Source organism: Astatotilapia calliptera, chromosome 2 (genome assembly GCF_964374335.1).
Source record: "Astatotilapia calliptera chromosome 2, fAstCal68.1, whole genome shotgun sequence".
In the NCBI taxonomy this organism is placed as follows: Eukaryota; Metazoa; Chordata; class Actinopteri; order Cichliformes; family Cichlidae; genus Astatotilapia; species Astatotilapia calliptera.
In genome coordinates this window covers 18965428-18984983 of record NC_137423.1, presented here as the reverse complement: position 1 = coordinate 18984983, position 19556 = coordinate 18965428, and the positions used below count along the sequence as shown (strand labels likewise).

At 40.9% G+C, this 19556-nt stretch overlaps 1 long non-coding RNA gene across 1 annotated transcript in view; it reads right to left on the bottom strand.

Annotated features, from left to right (window-relative positions):
• Window positions 1-19556, bottom strand: part of LOC145430852 (uncharacterized) — a 407956-nt gene that overhangs the window by 127579 nt on the left and 260821 nt on the right. The window lies entirely within an intron of this gene.

Here is a 19556-nt window from a genome sequence, read left to right as displayed (position 1 = left end):
ATAACGTTTAAGTACAACTTGATGTTAAGTACACGCAGTAATTAATTTTGGTGCTAGTTAAGCAGTATACAGGACACCAGAAAATGCTTTCAAACTGTGAAAATTGGCTAAATCCAACATTACGTAAAAATTTCAACTAGCTTAGCATTGCTTGAGTGCTAGGAAAAAGTTTGCCAGCACTTGTGCCATTCATTACTTTGCAGCATCATAACTTTGTAAACATTTCATTTATACTTAGGGATTCAAATTAAGTCAAAAAAGTTCTTACCCTTACTGCAGATAAGTTCGTAGCTCAAAGATGCACTTAATCCAAAAATTGTCAGCTTAACTGTCAGCTTTGTCCAAGGGCGCGAAATGAAGAATGTTCCAGAATGGGGGGGGGGGGGGGGGGGGTTCAAGAAAACCTCGTGATATTTCATGAAATAACGCGAGATTTCAAAAAGGGTTAACCCTAACCCTCCTACATGGAGTGAAATTTTTTTCCCACTCAAATGTAAAACCATTTATTTTATTTTATTAAGCGTCTTACAATTTTAAGTCATATCTGTTCTTTGTGTTTCACTTATATTAATATATTTTATATGTATATTTTGTTATTAATTAAATATACATATGCTGCCTGTGGCATAATTTATTATCAGTTATTTCATCTTAATTCATGTTTATACTTACACATGACTAATAATTATACTTAACTAAGGTCATTAAACTCAGTTGCCTGTTCATGCAACTTCCCATATGTTACCCATATGGTGCCCATAGAACATAGCCCATCTGGGCTGGCTCAGGTGGGTCCTACCTGGCTAACCCAGGTGGGTCCCAGATTGGATGCCCATTGTAAGCCCATCCCCACTTGGAACCCCCATAGCCCATGTGGGGCCCACATACTGGTGTTTACTGGGGCTGGGCAGTTTTCACGACCCTCTGCAACGCCTTCCGGTCCGAGGCAGAGCAGTTCCCGTACCAGACTGTTATACAGTTGGTCAGGATGCTCTCGATGGTGCAACGATAGAAGTTCACCAGGATGTCTGAGGACAGGTGGTTCTTCCTCAGGGTCCTCAAGAAGAAGAGGCGCTGGTGAGCCTTCTTGACCAGCTTGGAGCAGTTGGTCGTCCAGGTGAGATCCTCGGAGATGTGGACTCCCAGGAACTTGAAGCTGCTCACACGCTCCACAGCCGTCCCCTTAATGTGGATGGGTGGATGTGGGTCAGCATTCCTCCTGTAGTCCACGATGAGCTCCTTGGTCTTCTCAGTGTTAAGCAGCAGGTTGTTTGTGTCGCACCACTCAGCCAGACGATCCACCTCCTCCCTGTAGGCGGCCTCATCGTTGTCACTGATGAGGCCAATCACCGTGGTGTCATCTGCAAACTTAATGATGGTGTTGGAACCATCAGCAGGTCTGCAGTCGTGGGTGAAGAGGGAGTAGAGGAAAGGGCTCATCACACAGCCTTGTGGTACACCGGTGTTCATTGTGATGGTAGATGAGCAGTGGTTATCCAGCCGGACATGTTGGGGGCGGTTGGTCAGGAAGTCCAGTAACCATTTGCAGATGAGGGAGCTGATGCCCAGGTCTGTCAGTTTCCTGATGAGTTGTGAGGGGTGGATTGTGTTGAATGCTGAACTGAAGTCTATAAACAGCATTCTGGCGTAGGTGTTGTTGTTGTCCAGGTGTGAGAGGACAGAGTGCAGTGCGATGGAGACTGCATCCTCTGTGCTCCTGTTCTGGCGGTATGCGAATTGGTGGGGGTCCAGGGTGGGGGGGAGACAGGATTTGAAGTGTGCTAGGACCAGCTGCTCTAAGCACTTAGTGATGATGGGGGTGAGTGCTACTGGGCGGTAGTCATTGAGGCAAGATGGGTTGGAGTTTTTGGGTATCGGGACGATGGAGGTGGATTTGAAGCAGGCCGGTACCACAGAGTGGGCCAAGGACAGATTGAATATGTCTGTGAGCACTCCTGCAAGCTCCCCAGAACACGCTCTGAGAACACGCCCGGGGATGCCATCTGGACCTGCAGCCTTGTGGACATTGATCCTGCTCAGCACCGCTCCTACATCGGTGGGGGAGAGAGTCAGAGGTTGGTGGTCTGGCGTCATGTCTGCTTTGGTTGTGGTTGTGGGGTTCCCTCGCTCAAAACGAGCATAAAAGTTGTTGAGCTCGTTGAGGAAGGAGACATCAGAGGATGCGGGGGAGGGTTTGGTGGTCCTGTAGTCTGTAATGGTCTGGAGTCCTTGCCACATGCGTCGGGGGTTGGAGTTGGAGAAGTGTTCTTCTACCTTCTACCTTTGTTGTATTTCTGCATAATTGTGATGGATTACATTCATTTCTTCACCTCTACACATAGAACCCCATAAAGAGAAAGTGAAAAATGTTTGTTTGAAACTCAAATTTATTAAAAATGAAATACAAAAATATAACACATAAGTGTTCACAGCCTCAGCCATGATGGTGAAAACTGAGCTGAGGTGCATCCTGCTCCCACTGATTATCTGTCAGATGTTTTGTTCTGTTGACTGGACATGAGTTAGAAAGGCACACACATCTGTCTGCATAAGGTTAGCAGTGCCTGTCTGAGCTCAAACCAAGCTGTGAATTTCAAAGAATTATGTGTGGACCCCTGACACAGGACTGTATGAAGGCACAGACCTGGGGAAGATGACAAAGATTTCCGCTGTATTGCAGGTCACAATGGGCAGCGTCACCTCCATCATTCGTAAAAAGAAGAAGAACCAGAACTCTTCCTAGAGCTGGTTTCCCAGCCAATCTGAGCAGTCGGTGTAGACGGGCCTCAGTCAGGGAAGTGACCAAACTCTTGATGGTTTCTTTGACAGAGCTCCAACATAGAGAGGAGAACCACTTCTGCAGCACTGCACTAATCAGGCCTGTGTGGGGGCAGACAGAATGACCCGTCAGGAAAATGCACACAACAGCCTGCTTGGAAAAGGAAACTGAAGGACTCTCAGGAAAGAAATTAAATTCTCTGGTCTGATGAAACCAAGATTGACCTTTTTGGCCTGAATAACAAGAATCATGTCATCCCTACATTGAAGCACGGTGGCAGCATCATACTGTCGGGATGTTTTTCACCAGCAGGAACTGGAAGACTAGTCAGGGTCGAGGGAAAGATGAATGCAGCAATATAATAATAATAATAATAATAATAATAATAACTTTATTTATAAAGCCCGTTTCAAGCAAAGTGCTGAACAGTTATTTGAAGATAAAAAGAGAAATAAAAGAAAATAAAACCAGTACAGAAAAAAGTATAATTTAAAACCTGGTAGACAGAACTAAGACCAGGTCTGGGTTTAGGAACTTTTAGGAACCCAGTATCCTGAGATCGGAGAGCACAGGAAGGAACATAGAAATATGAAGGCGCCAAACCATTTAAAGCCTTGTAGGTGAGCAACAGGACCTTAAAATCTGCTCAAACCTGACAAGGCGACCAGTGAAGCGACTTCAGCACTGCAGGTAATGTGCTCAAATTTCCCAGTTTTGGCTAAAATGTGAGCAGCTGCATTTTGTACCATCTGTAAACCTCAAAAACCTTTCTTCGGTAGTGCAACGCACTTCCCAGAAAGAAGAACAATGCAATAGCCAATGTGTGAAGACACAAATGCATGGATAAGAATCTCTGCAATGTCAAGTGGTAAAACTTGCCTGATTTTAGCGATGTTCTTTAGGTGATAAAACCCAATTCTTGTTGTCTCTTTCACTCAAGTAGAGCACCGTGTCAAACCACACGCCCAAGTTCTTTACCTTGTTCCTGCAATTTATGACATAGTCATCAATTTTTGCGGACAAATTTTGGAGGCAGGAAATTATCAGATAACCAGCCCCAATTGCAGATACACAAGCTTCTAAGTGAGACAAGTCAGCACAGTTTCCAATGGTTAAAGGAGCAAAAAAAAAGCTGCAAGTCATCAGCGTAACAATTAAAGGTTACATTAAAAGAACGCAGAAGAACACCAAGAGGCAGCAGATACAGAGAAAACAGCAATGGGCCAAGTACAGAGCCCTGAGGGACCCCATGCCTCCCTGCACAGGTCTCAGAGAGATCATTTTTAAACTAACAGTCTGAGATCTCCCGCACAGGTAGGATCTGAGCCATGACAAAACATTTCCCATAACTCTGATAAAATGTTCAAGCCTATCCAATAAAATACAGTGATCCACAGTGTCAAAGGCAGTGCTTGGATCTAGCAGTGCAGTAATAAAACTGAGGTCTGATCATTATCTGCATTTACCAACAGATCATTGATCCCTTTGATTAAAGCTGTTTCTGTGCAGTGGTTTGGTCTAAAAGCAGATGTTGGCACTAATTAGTAGAATACTATTAGTGCTAATAAGCTCCTTCAGGGTGCTCTGGAGCTTGACTGGGGTGACAGTTTATATATGGCTGTCTTAAAGTTAGCATAATTCCAAATTCAGAGCAGTACTGTGGTTAGGATTTTAAAGGTCCTCCCTGGGTTTTCTCTGGAAGCTCCAACTTCCTGCCACATAATGACAGCCATGTGTCTCGTGTTAATTGTTAATCCCAGTAATTCCAGGATGACACTTGTTTGTGGTTTGTCTGCTTCTCACCCAATGACGTCTGAGACCCTGACTGTGTAAGTGTAGCAGAGTAATAGTTAGTGGATGTTCACTGCCTTTTTTTTAATGTTATGCTTACCGTTTGTGTTGTGGAGGGCTGTAAGTTGGACAGTAGAATTAAAGATCCAAGACCTGTATGTGTAAATATTTGTCTACCATTACTGAACTGAGGCCTAAATGGTAAAAAAAAAAAAAAAAATCCCTTCCTAATATGGTACTAACTGCTAATTAAGGAAAGAGGAAAATAGTCTTAATTTATGATAAAAACAGACACAACACATGATTAAGACTATTACATAAGCAGTTAAGAAAATGGATGGACATCAGAAGTCACCGGCTCAGCAATTCAAAGCCGAGCTCTGATTCCATGACTTGCAGATTCAGGGGTGTAAAATTTGGAACCTTAACTACACAAAAATGTAACTTGTCCAGAGAAAACTGCCCCACATGCTAGAAAATGATTATGCATATCAACAAAATAAAGCTGACAGCTGACATCTCCCTTCTTCAGGATAAGATGATGAAACAGCTAATTTGCTAAAATGACTGTGTTGTACAAGTGTAGGTGAAACGGGAACGATCCCAGGTTAACAGTCATCTGAATCAGCATATTTTTGATTTCTCATTTTATGATGTTGAAAAGCCTCCAAGCAGATTGACATCTAATTAAGATTCAGACGAGTGTTTGGGGCTCTTAGCCTCTAAATGGACCTGGGAGATGTGAGGAGATGAGGGCGGCTGGCTCAGTTTGTCCGTGTTCACAGAGCAAGGGAGGAGTAAGAGAGGGTGAAAAATATAAAGGAAGTTTGTGGCCAGGGTAATCTAACTTGTTTATTTAGACCCTTCTGCTTCCTGGTTATGCATGGATTCACATTTTTGTTTTCGCCTGTGCTGCTGTTATGTTACTAGCGTAGGGAAAAATGAAGACAAAGCTCAAGCGTATGTAGGCCTATTAAAAATGAAACAGCATGGTAAAAAGAAAAAGCAAAGCAGCTGCATGTTATTTTCTGAGTGCCTGCTACTATCTGCACCTCTCACATTCAGTTTCCTCTCATAAGTGTCCGTCCACCCAAATGAAGATGAAATGCTCCGAAATAACCACGGTGATGGAAAAGCACAGGCGGAAAAACAAAGACGCATCCTGGCCTGTGTTTCCTGTGACATTCACAGTCACTTCAGCTGCAGCTGTGCTGGTATTTCACAGTTAATATTTCAGCGTGATTCATAAAAGCCCACCCCTCCAATATTTTAGCCATCATATTAACCTTGCCAGCCAGCGTTGCAGCATTTATTTTATTCTCCAAAGATGATTTTTAAGCATTACATCAGCTATGTTGCATCTGTTAAATGTACTAACATTTGATTTCCTGTCTGCTCTACCCTCCTTTATCAATTCCCCTTTCAGCACTCTAAGCTGGCTAAGGAGGCATTGTTTTATGGCCAGGGACAGTTTCATTTTAGTGAGCATTTATTTTAGAAGTTGGAAAAGAAGAAAGGAAAGGCGTGTCTTTGGAAAGCCATCCAGCTGTGTGTTGTGTTTAAAACCTGAAAAATTAACATCACAAAATCATGTTTTTATGACTAAAACATTCTTTTAAAGAACTAGAATTAAAAAAAAAAAGAAGAACTAAATAGTTCTTTGGTAATACCAGTTTGTTCAATGTAAACTTTATTAACAAGGCTAGTTTTTAAAAACACATTTTTGTTTACAAACCTGGGAAAAGCCAAAGAAATCCCAAAAGTTAAAAACAAAGTGGGTCGCATCGGAAACGTCACACGACAAAATGGAGTGGAGAAAGCTTCTTTGTAAATCTGATGTAGTACCTGAATGATTGGGGTTTTTTTGAACAAAGCTCTTAAACCTCTGTTAAATGATCACTGTTTGAAATCATGTGAGAAAAGAACATATTTTGTTTTTTTATTCATATCCCTCACCTGCATATTTTTACTACTGAAAAGCCACTGTGGAGATCTGGTGTACTGCCTTTTTATCTGTGATGATTCTTGGTTTCATGTACTGATTTTCAACAGCAACTAATTTCATCTTTTCCTCACAGGCAGACAGTAAATTTGCCATCATGTTACACCATGAGGTGAAAATCTCCATTAATATTTTGGTAAACTATAAAAATGATGACTTCAGGTCCAAGGCTAATTTTCCTCAGCAGGTGGGCTCAAGCAATTTTGGTTAAATGTTGATGCAGGGCTGCAGGAAAGACCACTTAAGATGTTGATCTCACCCCACTGCATGTCCATTATGATCACAGTCATTCGGTGTCCACGGGCACAATAAGAAAAAGAGGGGGGAGGAGTGTGTGACATTTCACCATTTTATGTGGATTTGAATTTTGATCTGAGCAAATTATAGCTTCATAGTTAGCATGAAGGTAATTATTAAAGCATTTTGTAAAAAAGTGAAAGCTTGCTTGTAAATGCCTGTGTTTGTCTGTTTGTCTGTGATAGAGACTGAACCTGCTGTGTCACAAACCTTCCTGTTAGATATGAATGGCATCGTGGCATAATAGATATCAACATAAAATATAACATTTACTTTTACAGGGAGTGCAGACTTATTAGGGAAATGAGTATTTTGTCCACATCATCCTCTTCATGCATGTTGTCTTACTCCAAGCTGTATAGGCTCGAAAGCCTACTACGAATTAAGCATATTAGGTGATGTGCATCTCTGTAACGAGAAGGGGTGTGGTCTAATGACATCAACACCCTATATCAGGTGTGCATAATTATTAGGCAACGTCCTTTCCTTTGGCAAAATGGGTCAAAAGGAGGACTTGACAGGCTCAGAAAAGTCAAAAATAGTGAGATATCTTGCAGAGGGATGCAGCAGTCTCAAAATTGCAAAGCTTCTGAAGTGTGATCATCAAACAATCAAGCGTTTCATTCAAAATAGTCAACAGGGTCGCAAGAAGCGTGTGGAAAAACCAAGGCGCAAAATAACTGCCCATGAACTGAGAAAAGTCGAGCGTGCAGCTGCCAAGATGCCACTTGCCACCAGTTTGGCCATATTTCAGAGCTGCAACATCACTGGAGTGCCCAAAAGCACAAGGTGTGCAATACTCAGAGACATGGCCAAGGTAAGAAAGGCTGAAAGACGACCACCACTTAACAAGACACACAAGCTGAAACGTCAAGATTGGGCCAAGAAATATCTCAAGACTGGTTTTTCTAAGGTTTTATGGACTGATGAAATGAGAGTGAGTCTTGATGGGCCAGATGGATGGGCCCGTGGCTGGATTGGTAAAGGCCAGAGAGCTCCAGTCCGACTCAGACGCCAGCAAGGTGGAGGTGGAGTACTGGTTTGGGCTGGTATCATCAAAGATGAGCTTGTGGGGCCTTTTCGGGTTGAGGATGGAGTCAAGCTCAACTCCCAGTCCTACTGCCAGTTTCTGGAAGACACCTTCTTCAAGCAGTGGTACAGGAAGAAGTCTGCATCCTTCAAGAAAAACATGATTTTCATGCAGGACAATGCTCCATCACACACGTCCAAGTACTCCACAGCGTGGCTGGCAAGAAAGGGTATAAAAGAAGAAAAACTAATGACATGGCCACCTTGTTCACCTGATCTGAACCCCATTGAGAACCTGTGGTCCATCATCAAATGTGAGATTTACAAGGAGGGAAAACAGTACACCTCTCTGAACAGTGTCTGGGAGGCTGTGGTTGCTGCTGCACGCAATGTTGATGGTGAACAGATCAAAACACTGACAGAATCCATGGATGGCAGTCTTTTGAGTGTCCTTGCAAAGAAAGGTGGCTATATTGGTCACTGATTTGTTTTTGTTTTGTTTTTGAATGTCATAAATGTATATTTGTGAATGTGGAGATGTTATATTGGTGTCACTGGTAAAAATAAATAATTGAAATGGGTATATATTTGTTTTTTGTTAAGTTGCCTAATAATTATGCACAGTAATAGTCACCTGCACACACAGATATCCCCCTAAAATAGCTAAAACTAAAAACAAACTAAAAACTACATCCAAAAACATTCAGCTTTGATATTAATGAGTTTTTTGGGTTCTAATAATTCTGCACTCCCTGTATATAAGACACATTAGAAAATATAAGTACAAGTAATGCTTGAGATCAGTGTTGGTCAAGTTACTTGAAAAAAGTAATTAGTAACTAATTGCTGATTACTTCTCCAAAAAGGTAATTCTGTTACTTTAGTGATAACTTATTTTCAAAAGTAATTAGTTACTTAGTTACTTTTAAAAAACATGATCCGCAACCTGAATACAGAATAAAGCAACAGACCTTTCAGCCTAATTCTAGTTTTTCTGCATAATCAGTCATAAAAAATCTAATCAAATGGAAACGTCTCTTTTTAAAAATTGTTTCATGAGTTTTAATCTTTTAATTTTATGCACATTGCATCAAGCAAAAATTAAATTATATGCAACAGTCTTTGACTTGAAGAAATTGTTTAACATTTAAATCAATTTCCTGCATATTCCACCATATAAAATAAAATAATGTTTTGTGTTTACACTCTTTCAAATAGATGCAAGTAAAACACATAAAATAAATAGAATCAAAGACTCAGCAGCTCTTAAATCTATTGTCACCTGTTTAGCAGGAGTGGGGCGGGTGGAGGTTTGCCCACAGCACTCATGTCAGTGGAGGGATCCGGGGGTTTCTCTGTGAATATCACGTTCCCGTGGCAGCGTGCTCGCTGCTCGCTCAGATTAGAAGTTTAATTTTTTGCTGTAGAAAGAAGTTTTCTTCCCACGCAGGTTGAACATCTGACACTAATATTTTTGTCACTTTTTATGGAATCAAACTCAAAGTAATGTGAGTACTTCCACACTTTAAACGCTGCATGGTCGTGCTCTCTCCATCACTCCATATTATCCATTGTTGATCTGCACACATCTGTTGCTGCCACGAACGTCGCACGGTCGTACATCATTGTCATGAGATGCTCTCACAAACAAAATCACAGTTTAGTAACACAGTAACGCAGCGTGCTGACGGGAAACTAGCAGTAATCTGATTACTTTTTACAATAGTAATCCATTACATCACTCGTTACTTGAAAAAAAGTAATTGGATTACAGTAACATATTACTTGTAACGTGTTACTGCCCATCTCTGCTTGAGATATGCTCCAAAAGTGAGATATGTAGAGTTTTCGTTAATGACACTTGGCTGTTCAGACTTTACTGACAGTTTGTTCTAATGCAGTCTGCCCCTGTGTGGCCCCCCACAGTCCCCTTATGACTGATATTGTCCATACCACCATCAGTCCACTATATTCTAATATATTTAAAAAAATCTCCTTTTGATTATCCTTTTGTTTGTCTCACAGTATAACTATAGGAAACCTGTTTCCATGGCTACTCAGGTGTAAAACAAGTGCACCCTTCCCGGCTCTCACGACATATTTGTAGGTTTCCCATCTTTAGTCAAATCTATGTTGGTTTTAAGCCAGGCTAAATCAGCCCTCGAGCCCTCTGTGGCACGTGAGGTCCTGTTTAAGGATGAGCCCTTCTTAATTGATCATAGAAACAGGCACTGCTATTGTGGTGCTGGGGTGGATCTTCTCCCATAATGAGTATTCTGCAGTGTCTGTAACCTGCTGGGGAGACCAGACATCATTTATAGTCCGGGCAAACCAGCCACACAGGCTCTGTTGCCAAAAGCACCATCCGTTTAATAGAGACAAGCCAGAGAGAGGGCAACCTGCATACCACCACACAGCCAGCTCTGCACTGCAGGGGGAGTGTTAATAGTACCCATTTACTTGCAGTGATTATTTTTTTATTTTATTTTTTTTATCTTTGAAGGGCTCAAACACTTTAAGAAGAAGTCAGAGTCTTTTATTGAATGAGATCAAAGCCAAGTAAATAAAGTCAAAAAAATCTAGTAAAACATAATAATGGAAAAGTTGTTGTAGCTCGTGGGTCATTTTGGAAAATAGATGTTTTAGTAATGTTTTCATATTTTGGGTTTTATGAGATTTAGTTTTCTTTAACCGTACTACTCTGTAATGGAGACCAGGGGTTCCATTACCTGGTTGGTATTGTTAATAATAAATTGTTGGATTGGGAATTTAAAATAGGGTATTAAAGAAAACACATTAGTTCTTATGGAGTCTTTTATTAGGTTATTTGACATACGATTAAATTGACAGCTTGTAACAGAAAAGAGACAGTGGGACTGGCCATCCTACCTGTGTCGGAGAAGAGCCAAAGTTAGAGCTGTTTGCAGTTAATCATTTATCAATAACCTAAACATATGTGAAATGAGAACTTGTAAAGGTACTCACCTGTCCTGGTTGCTTCTTGCAGGATGTGGAGCAAAAGAGTGAAAGCGGCTCAATCACCTGTTTAAGAGCTCTTGGAGCAGACCAGTGTGCCGGGTTAGGGAGTATGGTTAAAGAGGGTTTTAATTTAGATAGAAATGAGTGAAGCTTATGTTATTGGTTTGTTTATAGTATGTGTTGGAAATATGTATATGTTTGTGATGTGCTTTAATGTTATTGTATGTTTGTTTGTGTGGAGGGTTATGTTTCATGTTGATTAGTTAACCCCCATACTTGGGCTATTCCGGATACTCACCTGAAAAGGTAGAATATAAAAGGAAGCCATTTTGTTTAGTTGTAGTTAGTGTTTGTGCTGTTATCGTGCTCCTTCTTTAATAAAGTGCCAATCCATGGATGTCTTTTACTCCAGTCTCGCGTCATATTATTGGACAGAACCTATGACCGCCGGCCAAAACTGACATACTCTGACATATATTTGGTCTGTTTATCAGATATAAAGGACATCTATTCATTTTGAATTTGTTTCTTAAGCTTGCACCTCACATGTTCAGCCTCTGTTGTGTCTCATAGCCGCTGTGTATAATGTCTGTAAGAATACTTTCAAGTTTGCTGTGGTTGCTGCTCTAATTATGAAGCCAGTTATGAAATCATGTGTATAATGACCTTGTTTCTATCTAACTGTGTAGTCAAAACTTACGTACACCTAAAAACACACCCATCATTACTACAAGAAACATTCACCAAGTGTTTCTGCTTAGTGTAGTAAACTCATAGTTATACAAGTGACAGAGGAGAGAACAGTTTGACTGTTTGTGCACAGGCCAACAGTGTCAGTATAGATATTAAATAGGCCAATACCCATGTTGAAAATTTCAATGCAAAAGAAAATCATTTCATAGAACTTATTATTGTTTAAAAAGAAGGTATAACACGCCTTCCCTGAAAAAGGACAAAAAAAATTCTAATAAAAGCAGGAAGTCAGGTGGTATTGTGATTGGATGTGTAGTCCATGACAGGAGGAGGCTGGGGTCGATGGATGTGTCATAAAAACATTGCATCTGAAATTAAAATGGAAAGAAGAAATAAACAACAGCCCAAATACACTCAACAAAAATATAAACGCAACACCTTTGTTACTGCTCCCATTCCCCATGGGATGGATGTAGAGACCTAAAATTCATTCCAGATACACAATATAACCATCCCTCCCAAACAGTGGTCACAAATCAGTCCAAATGTGCGGTAGTGGGCACATGTGCTATATTGAGATAATCCATCCCACCTCACAGGTGTGCCACATCAGGATGCTGATCTGACATCATGAGTAGTGCACAGGTGTACCTCAGACTGCCCACAACAGAAGGCCACCCTGGAATGTGCAGTTTTTTGCGCTATTGGGGGTCTGGGGACCCAGAACCGGTCAGTAGCTGGTGTGACCACCATTTGCCTCATGCAGTGCAATACATCGTCGCATGGAGTCTATCAGATTGTCAATTGTGGCCTGTGGAATGTTGGTCCACTCCACTTCAATGGCTGTGCGAGGTTGTTGGATATTCGTGGGAACTGGTACACGCTGTCGTATACGCCGATCAAGCACATCCCGAACATGCTCAATGGGTGACATGTCCGGTGAGTATGCTGGCCATGCAAGAACTGGGACATTCTCAGCTGCCATCTGCCCTGAACAATGTGAACCATGATTCATCCGTGAAGCGCACACCTCTCCAACATGCCAGACGCCATCGAATGTGAGCATTTGCCCACACAAGTCTGTTACGGCGACGAGCTGGAGTCAGGTCAAGACCCCGATGAGGACGACGGGCATGCAGTTGAGCGTCCCTGAGACGGTTTCTGACAGTTTGTGCAGAAATTGTTTGGTTGTGCAAACCAATTGTTCCAGCAGCTGTCTGGGTGGCTGGTCTCAGACGATCTTGGAGGTGAACCTGCTGGATGTGGAGGTCCTGGGCTGGTGTGGTTACACGAGGTCTGCGGTTGTGAGGCTGGTTGCTCTGAAACGCCTGTGGAGACGGCTTATGGTTGAGAAATGAACATTCAATGCATGGGCGACAGATCTGGTTGACATTCCTGCTGTCAGCATGCCAATTGCACCCTCCCTCATTGCTTGTGGCATCTGTGGCATTTTGCTGTGAGACAAAACTGCACATTCCAGGGTGGCCTTTTGTTGTGGGCAGTCTGAGGTACACCTGTGCACTACTCATGATGTCAGATCAGCATCCTGATGTGGCACACCTGTGAGGTGGGATGGATTATCTCAATATAGCAGATGTGCCCACTACCACACATTTGGACTGATTTGTGACCACTGTTTGGGAGGGATGGTTATATTGTGTATCTGGAATGAATTTTAGGTCTCTACGTCGATCCCATGGGGAATGGGAGCAGTAACAAAGATGTTGCGTTTATATTTTTGTTGAGTGTAGTATTTCATTCCAGACCTTTGTCGGTGCCATGTTGTCTAATATGGAGCTTGTGTGTAAGTTCAACAAGGAAAATCTGTAATCAGTCCTCTGCCTGCTGTTAAGTTGCTTTCCCTGCTGTCAGGCTCAATGCTGTCTTCATTACTTTAGTCCAATCCTGTTCTTGCCCACCTTCTTTGAGCCAACAGGCCTCTGCTTTGCAGAGTTTAAATCTGCGCTCTCCATGATTCTCCCTTTCAGAATATATTTCACGCAACCCACCTCCTCCCCATTTCCCCTATCCAAACCTCAGTCTTCATTGACACCACCACGAGCATCTAGACTCCGGTGGGTCCCGTCTTAAACCCTATCACGACTGGGATTCTGTTCCATGATGGGCCATTGGAGTCTAACTTTGTTATCTCAGTAAATCATATTCAGTTTCTCCAACAGATCTCTCCTTATTGAACTGTCATCCTATAAAAACTGCTAGCATTCCACAATGTGCCCTTTGTGTCAGTGTGCCAGGCTTAGGTTTACCTTCCAAATTGTTAGAAATGGAAACCGATGTCATCTTAATTGTACATTACCTTTCAGCTTTTTTGAAGTGAGATATTTTAACCTAAAACGAGTTTTAGTGTCTAACCCTAAGCTAGTCGTGAGAGAGAGCAAAAATAAGAAGTGAAAAGACGCACAGCACTGAAATGAAAAATCCTATGACTATTTCTTCAAACATGGACCCCACCCCCTCCCAAATTAACATAAGGAAACCCTAGCTTTTTCCTAGGCAACTCCTGTGTGAAACTGAAGGGCAACGCGTGGTCAGCAAACATTTCCAACTAAATAACTTTTGCAGAAAAAAAGCACCATCTGTTTAAAAGTGTGAGATCAGGGTGAAACCCATTTCCTCCATGTTGCCCCTCAGTGTTTTGGCTTGGTGCTTGGCCAAGAAATCCAAAGGGACGACAAGGTGAATGGGTTGACCTGCTGACTACCTTTAGTTCCTTATTTCTTTATTTCCCAGATTGTTTCTCTAATATCCGTGTGGGGTTTCAGGGTTGTGGCCCGGTGCAGTGGCTGCCAATCTTGTAAGAGCAGCAGATCAGTTGCCTCAAGCACAAAAAGTCTGCAGCTCCAGTTACTGATTGGAAATGTCACAGAAGGCTCTCTATATTAGAAAGGGCCAGTATCAAAGTAAGCAAATTCTGCTCACAAATCCCCAAATTCACTTTCTACAGGAAACAATAGCAGCCAAAAAGTTAACTAAATGAGATCTGTGCTCCCTGCCTGTAATCTTTTAAGTGCAGTTTGGATAAAATCCCAAGTTATTTCACTGGTATCATTTACAGCTGACAGAAGAAAGACTGTTTCTTTAAATGGCAATTAACAGAATTCAACACATGAAGAAGCTGTCTGAGAGAATTATTTTCTATTATTTTTTGGGTGTTAATAAGAAAAGCAGCAAGCAGCAGCCACAAACAAAAAAAGCCTTTGATAGCAACACAGGTAAAGCAGACTGTAAAGAGTGTAGATGCTAAATTTTTTGGAGATAAGATAAATTAAAAAAAAATCTAATTTCAGCAGCAGTGTCTGTGCAGTTTTATCAATACTCACAGTAAGACGCCTCAATTCGCTGACTTTCCCCATTTACCACACAACCATCATAATAATTACGCTGCCACTTTAAAATGTTATGTTTGATTCATTAGCTTACTTGCGGGCGGTTCAAGAGTTTATGCATGTGTGAGGCTTCGACTTTCATTCACAGTAACCGTGCTTTGCCCTCACGTTGACAGATAAGGATCTCTCTTGTGTAACCTCACCGTCTGATCTGGATTAAGAGAATTATCATTTCTGCCCGTGCCTCCCTGTGCTACTTCCAGTTGTTGAAAGTTGGCTTTTCATAAACTTCTTTATGTTAAAATTCAGAGGATGGAATGTCTTCTGTACAGATCTTGCCTTCCTACAGCAGTAACACTGAATAATTCCAACAAATCATTTAATCTCATTATCTTAAATGTATTCCCTCAAAGGCATTTCCCGCCTCTTAAATATCCTTTGAAATGGTCGACAACTGTTTAATTCAATTCAATTCAATTCAGTTTTATTTACACAGTACCAAATCACAACAACAGTCACCTCAAGGTGATTTATATTGTAAGGTAGACCCTACAATAATACATACAGAGAAAACCCAACAATCATATGACCCCCTATGAGCAAGCACTTTGGCGACAGTGGGAAGGAAAAACTTCCTTTTAACAGGAAGAACCAGGCTCAGGGAGGGGCAGGGCCATCTGCTGTGATTGGTTGGGAGAGAGAAGGAAGACAGGATAAAGACATGCTGTGGAAGAGAGACAGAGATTAATAACAGATATGATTCTGTGCATCATCATCCCTTTGAGATGGTGGCACTTGATATAAAATGGGCCAGTCTGCTACTGGGAGATCCCCTGAACTTCAGTGGGTGTGGTGGTATGAGGGCCAGTAGTATTATTTTTAGAGACCTTTTAAAATCTTTGCCTTTGCAATCTAAGCACAAATAAGAAACTTGGATTCTTAGGAGCAACTATATCCCTTTTTTTTCTTTGTGTTGGCTGCAGGCTATTCTAAATATATTTTATTGATCTATAAGCCTTAACATTTGAGTATAACTCTAAAACAGGGAGAACTGCAGCATTGCACTTGTTAACCTTGTATAAATTTATTTGCAAGGAAGTATACGTACCCATTTACATTATGTCTATAGATTTGTTCTTTATTTGCCTACAGACTCTTTACCAATGGGTCTGCTTAACCCTTTAAAGCCGTTAGGAGCGGACACGCTCCATTTTGCGTAACTATTTTTAAATCCCGGTAGCACTGCAACCACCTAAGCTAGCGCAATAATTTTTTTTGCATATGAAACCGGAGGAGTTGTACTTACATCTTATGCCATCAGCTTGTCCTCGGTCACAGTTTCCTTCCACATATAGCTTTGCAAAAACTGAATAAAAAGCGCTTGCAGCAACAAAAACATAATATTCCAGAAACAGCTTTGCCGATCTGATACGCTGTTTGTAACACTTCGTACGTCCATTAGCGTGAACTATCGCATGTCCGGCATGACCTGCCCGAAACCGGAAGTGACGTCATTTTGCGGAAATGTAGTTTTTTACCATCGTGGCCTTATGAGCCTATACTTGTGTTTTTAAAAGTTATGTTTGACTTTATGACTTTCTGTGTCGTTTCTGGGATGCTGAGGACTCATATTGCACTGCTGGAAATAGTTTATTTTTATGCATATGCTGTTATTTTGCAAATTTGCACTATAATATATTTTTTCATTTTTCCTGCAGTATATGGAAATTGGTGTATCTCAAAAATAAAACTATGAAGACACTTAAAATAAATTTCCTTTGGTGGGAAACTAGTTTGTGCAACTTTTTTGTATTTACAGTTTTGAGGGATATGATAGGTTCGTAGCTTGAACCCATCGGCTGGAACGTTGAAGACAATATAATTACACTGCAAAGCAAGACACAAGTAGGCAAGGTTCTTCATGTTTCTCGTGCACGGGAGAGAACCGGACAGGCGCCGTTCCTTCGCTTGACCCCAGTTGCTCTCGTCCGTTCTCCACTGTCCTTTTATTGAGGTTACATGAATATGCATAGGTTCATTAACATATGACGTCTACATACACACAAAGAGTACCTTGCCTGTGTGTGTGTGGTGGATGTGTGTGTGTGTGTGTGTGTGTGTGGGGGGGGGGGGGGGTACTGCTGATCAAAGGGTCATAAAAGCACACAAGCAAACATCCTTGGTCAGGAAGAGGGTAGACCCCCCCTCATCCTAGATAACACAGTAAGGAAGTCCAGCAGTTCATTTATACACAAAAAGCACTTAGACTAGAACAGACGTAACTACGTTAATCCTACCATAACACAATTAAACAAGGTACGAACTTTCCCATGCTCCCAGGATATAGGTGTGCATTCTAGTGTGGAATGCACACCAAGCCTCTGTAGCCTGTTAAAGATCACACAACTTATCACTACACAATTGATTATACACCTCTAAGCATCTATGGTTAAATATTTCTAAGCATAAATGACAATCAACAATACAAACTCTAACAGGATAAGCCTCTTAAATTTCTCTAACTAGAAATATATGTTAAAAAACAAAAACGATTTTCAATTTTTTTGTAGTTTATTGCACTTTTTTGCAATTTATGTAATTACTATGCACTTAATGCAGACATATTATTAAAATTTGGGCTATAACGGTTGTATTGATGTATAGCAACTTGAAATGCTCCAAAAAATGGCTCCACAGCATGTAAAAATATACTATAAGCTCTGGTGGACTTGGTTCTATGGTAGGTCTTAAAGGGTTAAAGAAAAAGACTAAATTTGTTATGTTTTGTTTTGTTTTGTAATTTAATACAATCCACCACTGTGATTTTAGTCAGATCTTCTCTGGTCTCAAAGATAGAGCTGTTATACTTACACTACACAACTATTATCTTTAAATAGTTGGGTAGTGTTATTCCAGTCCTACAGAGTACTCACACATGCCTAAAGTACACACAAATTAATGCAGTGCTATTTAACACTATATACTATACAGCAATTATGTTCTTTCACATCCTCCTTATTTGCTGCAACAGATGTGTTGCTGTATAGTGTGACTTATGTGCTTATCCATTGTTAATATAGTTTGCTCTTCATTTGTAAACAACTCTGCTCTCAGTGGTTCTGTGATTATGATTGGTCAGATGCTGACAATGCCACCCATCTCATTTGAATGTGCTCATTGCGTTCAACTGTTAAGCACTTTTGTGCAACAGTAAGCCTGATCGTTAATGCTCCAGTATGTGAAGCTAGATAAGAGCACATTATTGTGAATATGACGGTACATGCCCCGATGTTCTGCACTACAAAACATGCAGTAAAGACTTGCATCAATTAACCTTTATCAGTTACATTTGTATTTTTTGTGGAGGGTCGCTTAGCTTAACAGCATGCTACAGAACTGAAGCAGTAATCATGAAAATGTTAGCAAACATTTGCATTTTAGTTATTTAAGCTCGGAATTGTAGCCATGTGAAAAACCATGTACATCCTTACTGATCCCACTGAAATTAAGAGGGTGAGTAGCTTAAATGTGCTGCTAATCAAATTCACTTGATTAATTGAGTTTGAATGTGAGTTAACACAATGCAACAATCTTCCCAGGGGGTGAACATTGCAGCAAATTCACTCCAAACACTGTGCAATGCTCAGAGAACTTGCAAAAGACCAATAGCTACATCTCAGACTCTAATATTTAATATGTTAAGCAAAGCCTGTAAAGTTCATGACAGTACAATTAGAAAAAAGTAGTCAAGTATGACTTGTTTGGAAAGGTTGCTGGGAGAAAGTCTCTTCTCTCTAAAAACAACATGACAGCAGGTTTAGGTTTGTTTCTGAACAAACCACATGTCTTATGAATCAGTGTCCTTTGGAAAGTTGAGACCACAATGAAGATGTTTGGCTATACAAAGCACCAAATTTGATAAAAAACCACAAGCAGCATATCAGCCCAAACATCTCATACCACAGTTGTGGAGGAGTAATCATGATCTTGTTCTGCAGCCAAGTGAACTGGACGCCTTGTAGTCGTGAAATCCTCGGCATAAAGTATTCTGAAGTGAAATATGGGACCGTAAGAGGGCAGTAATCCAGCCACACCAGCAGCTCTGGAACAGAATGGCTGAAAAAGAAAAGAATTAAGGGGGCCCAGTCAAAGTCCAGACATCAGCCAAATTGAAATGCTATAGCATGGCACAAATGTCTACAAGCATCAATGAACAGGAGGCAAAAATTCCCCAAAAACATTACTTAAAATTATTGCTGCTAAAAGTTGTTCTACAAGATACTGAATCATATTGTCTAGTCAATTTTTCACAGGACTGCTGGTAATGTTGTCTGTTTATTATTGCATGGTGAGGTCATCATTGTTTGGGTGTTTCCACCTGGAAAAACATGAGTCCAACAGTGATGCTGGCTCATTCCAGAGTCAAATCAAGTAGCTAAAGAACAAAAAATCTATGGTTGAGCAGAACTGCCATCACAGTAATTTATTATGAGTTTTTCAATAAGGCCGATGTGATAGTCATCTGTCCTTCAGTGAATTTAAAAACATCAACAACTGCAGCTTTTTACATGTAAATTATTCATATTTAGTGGTGTATGCTTTAACAGCAGAAGGCAGAACTCATCTCCAACCATTGGGA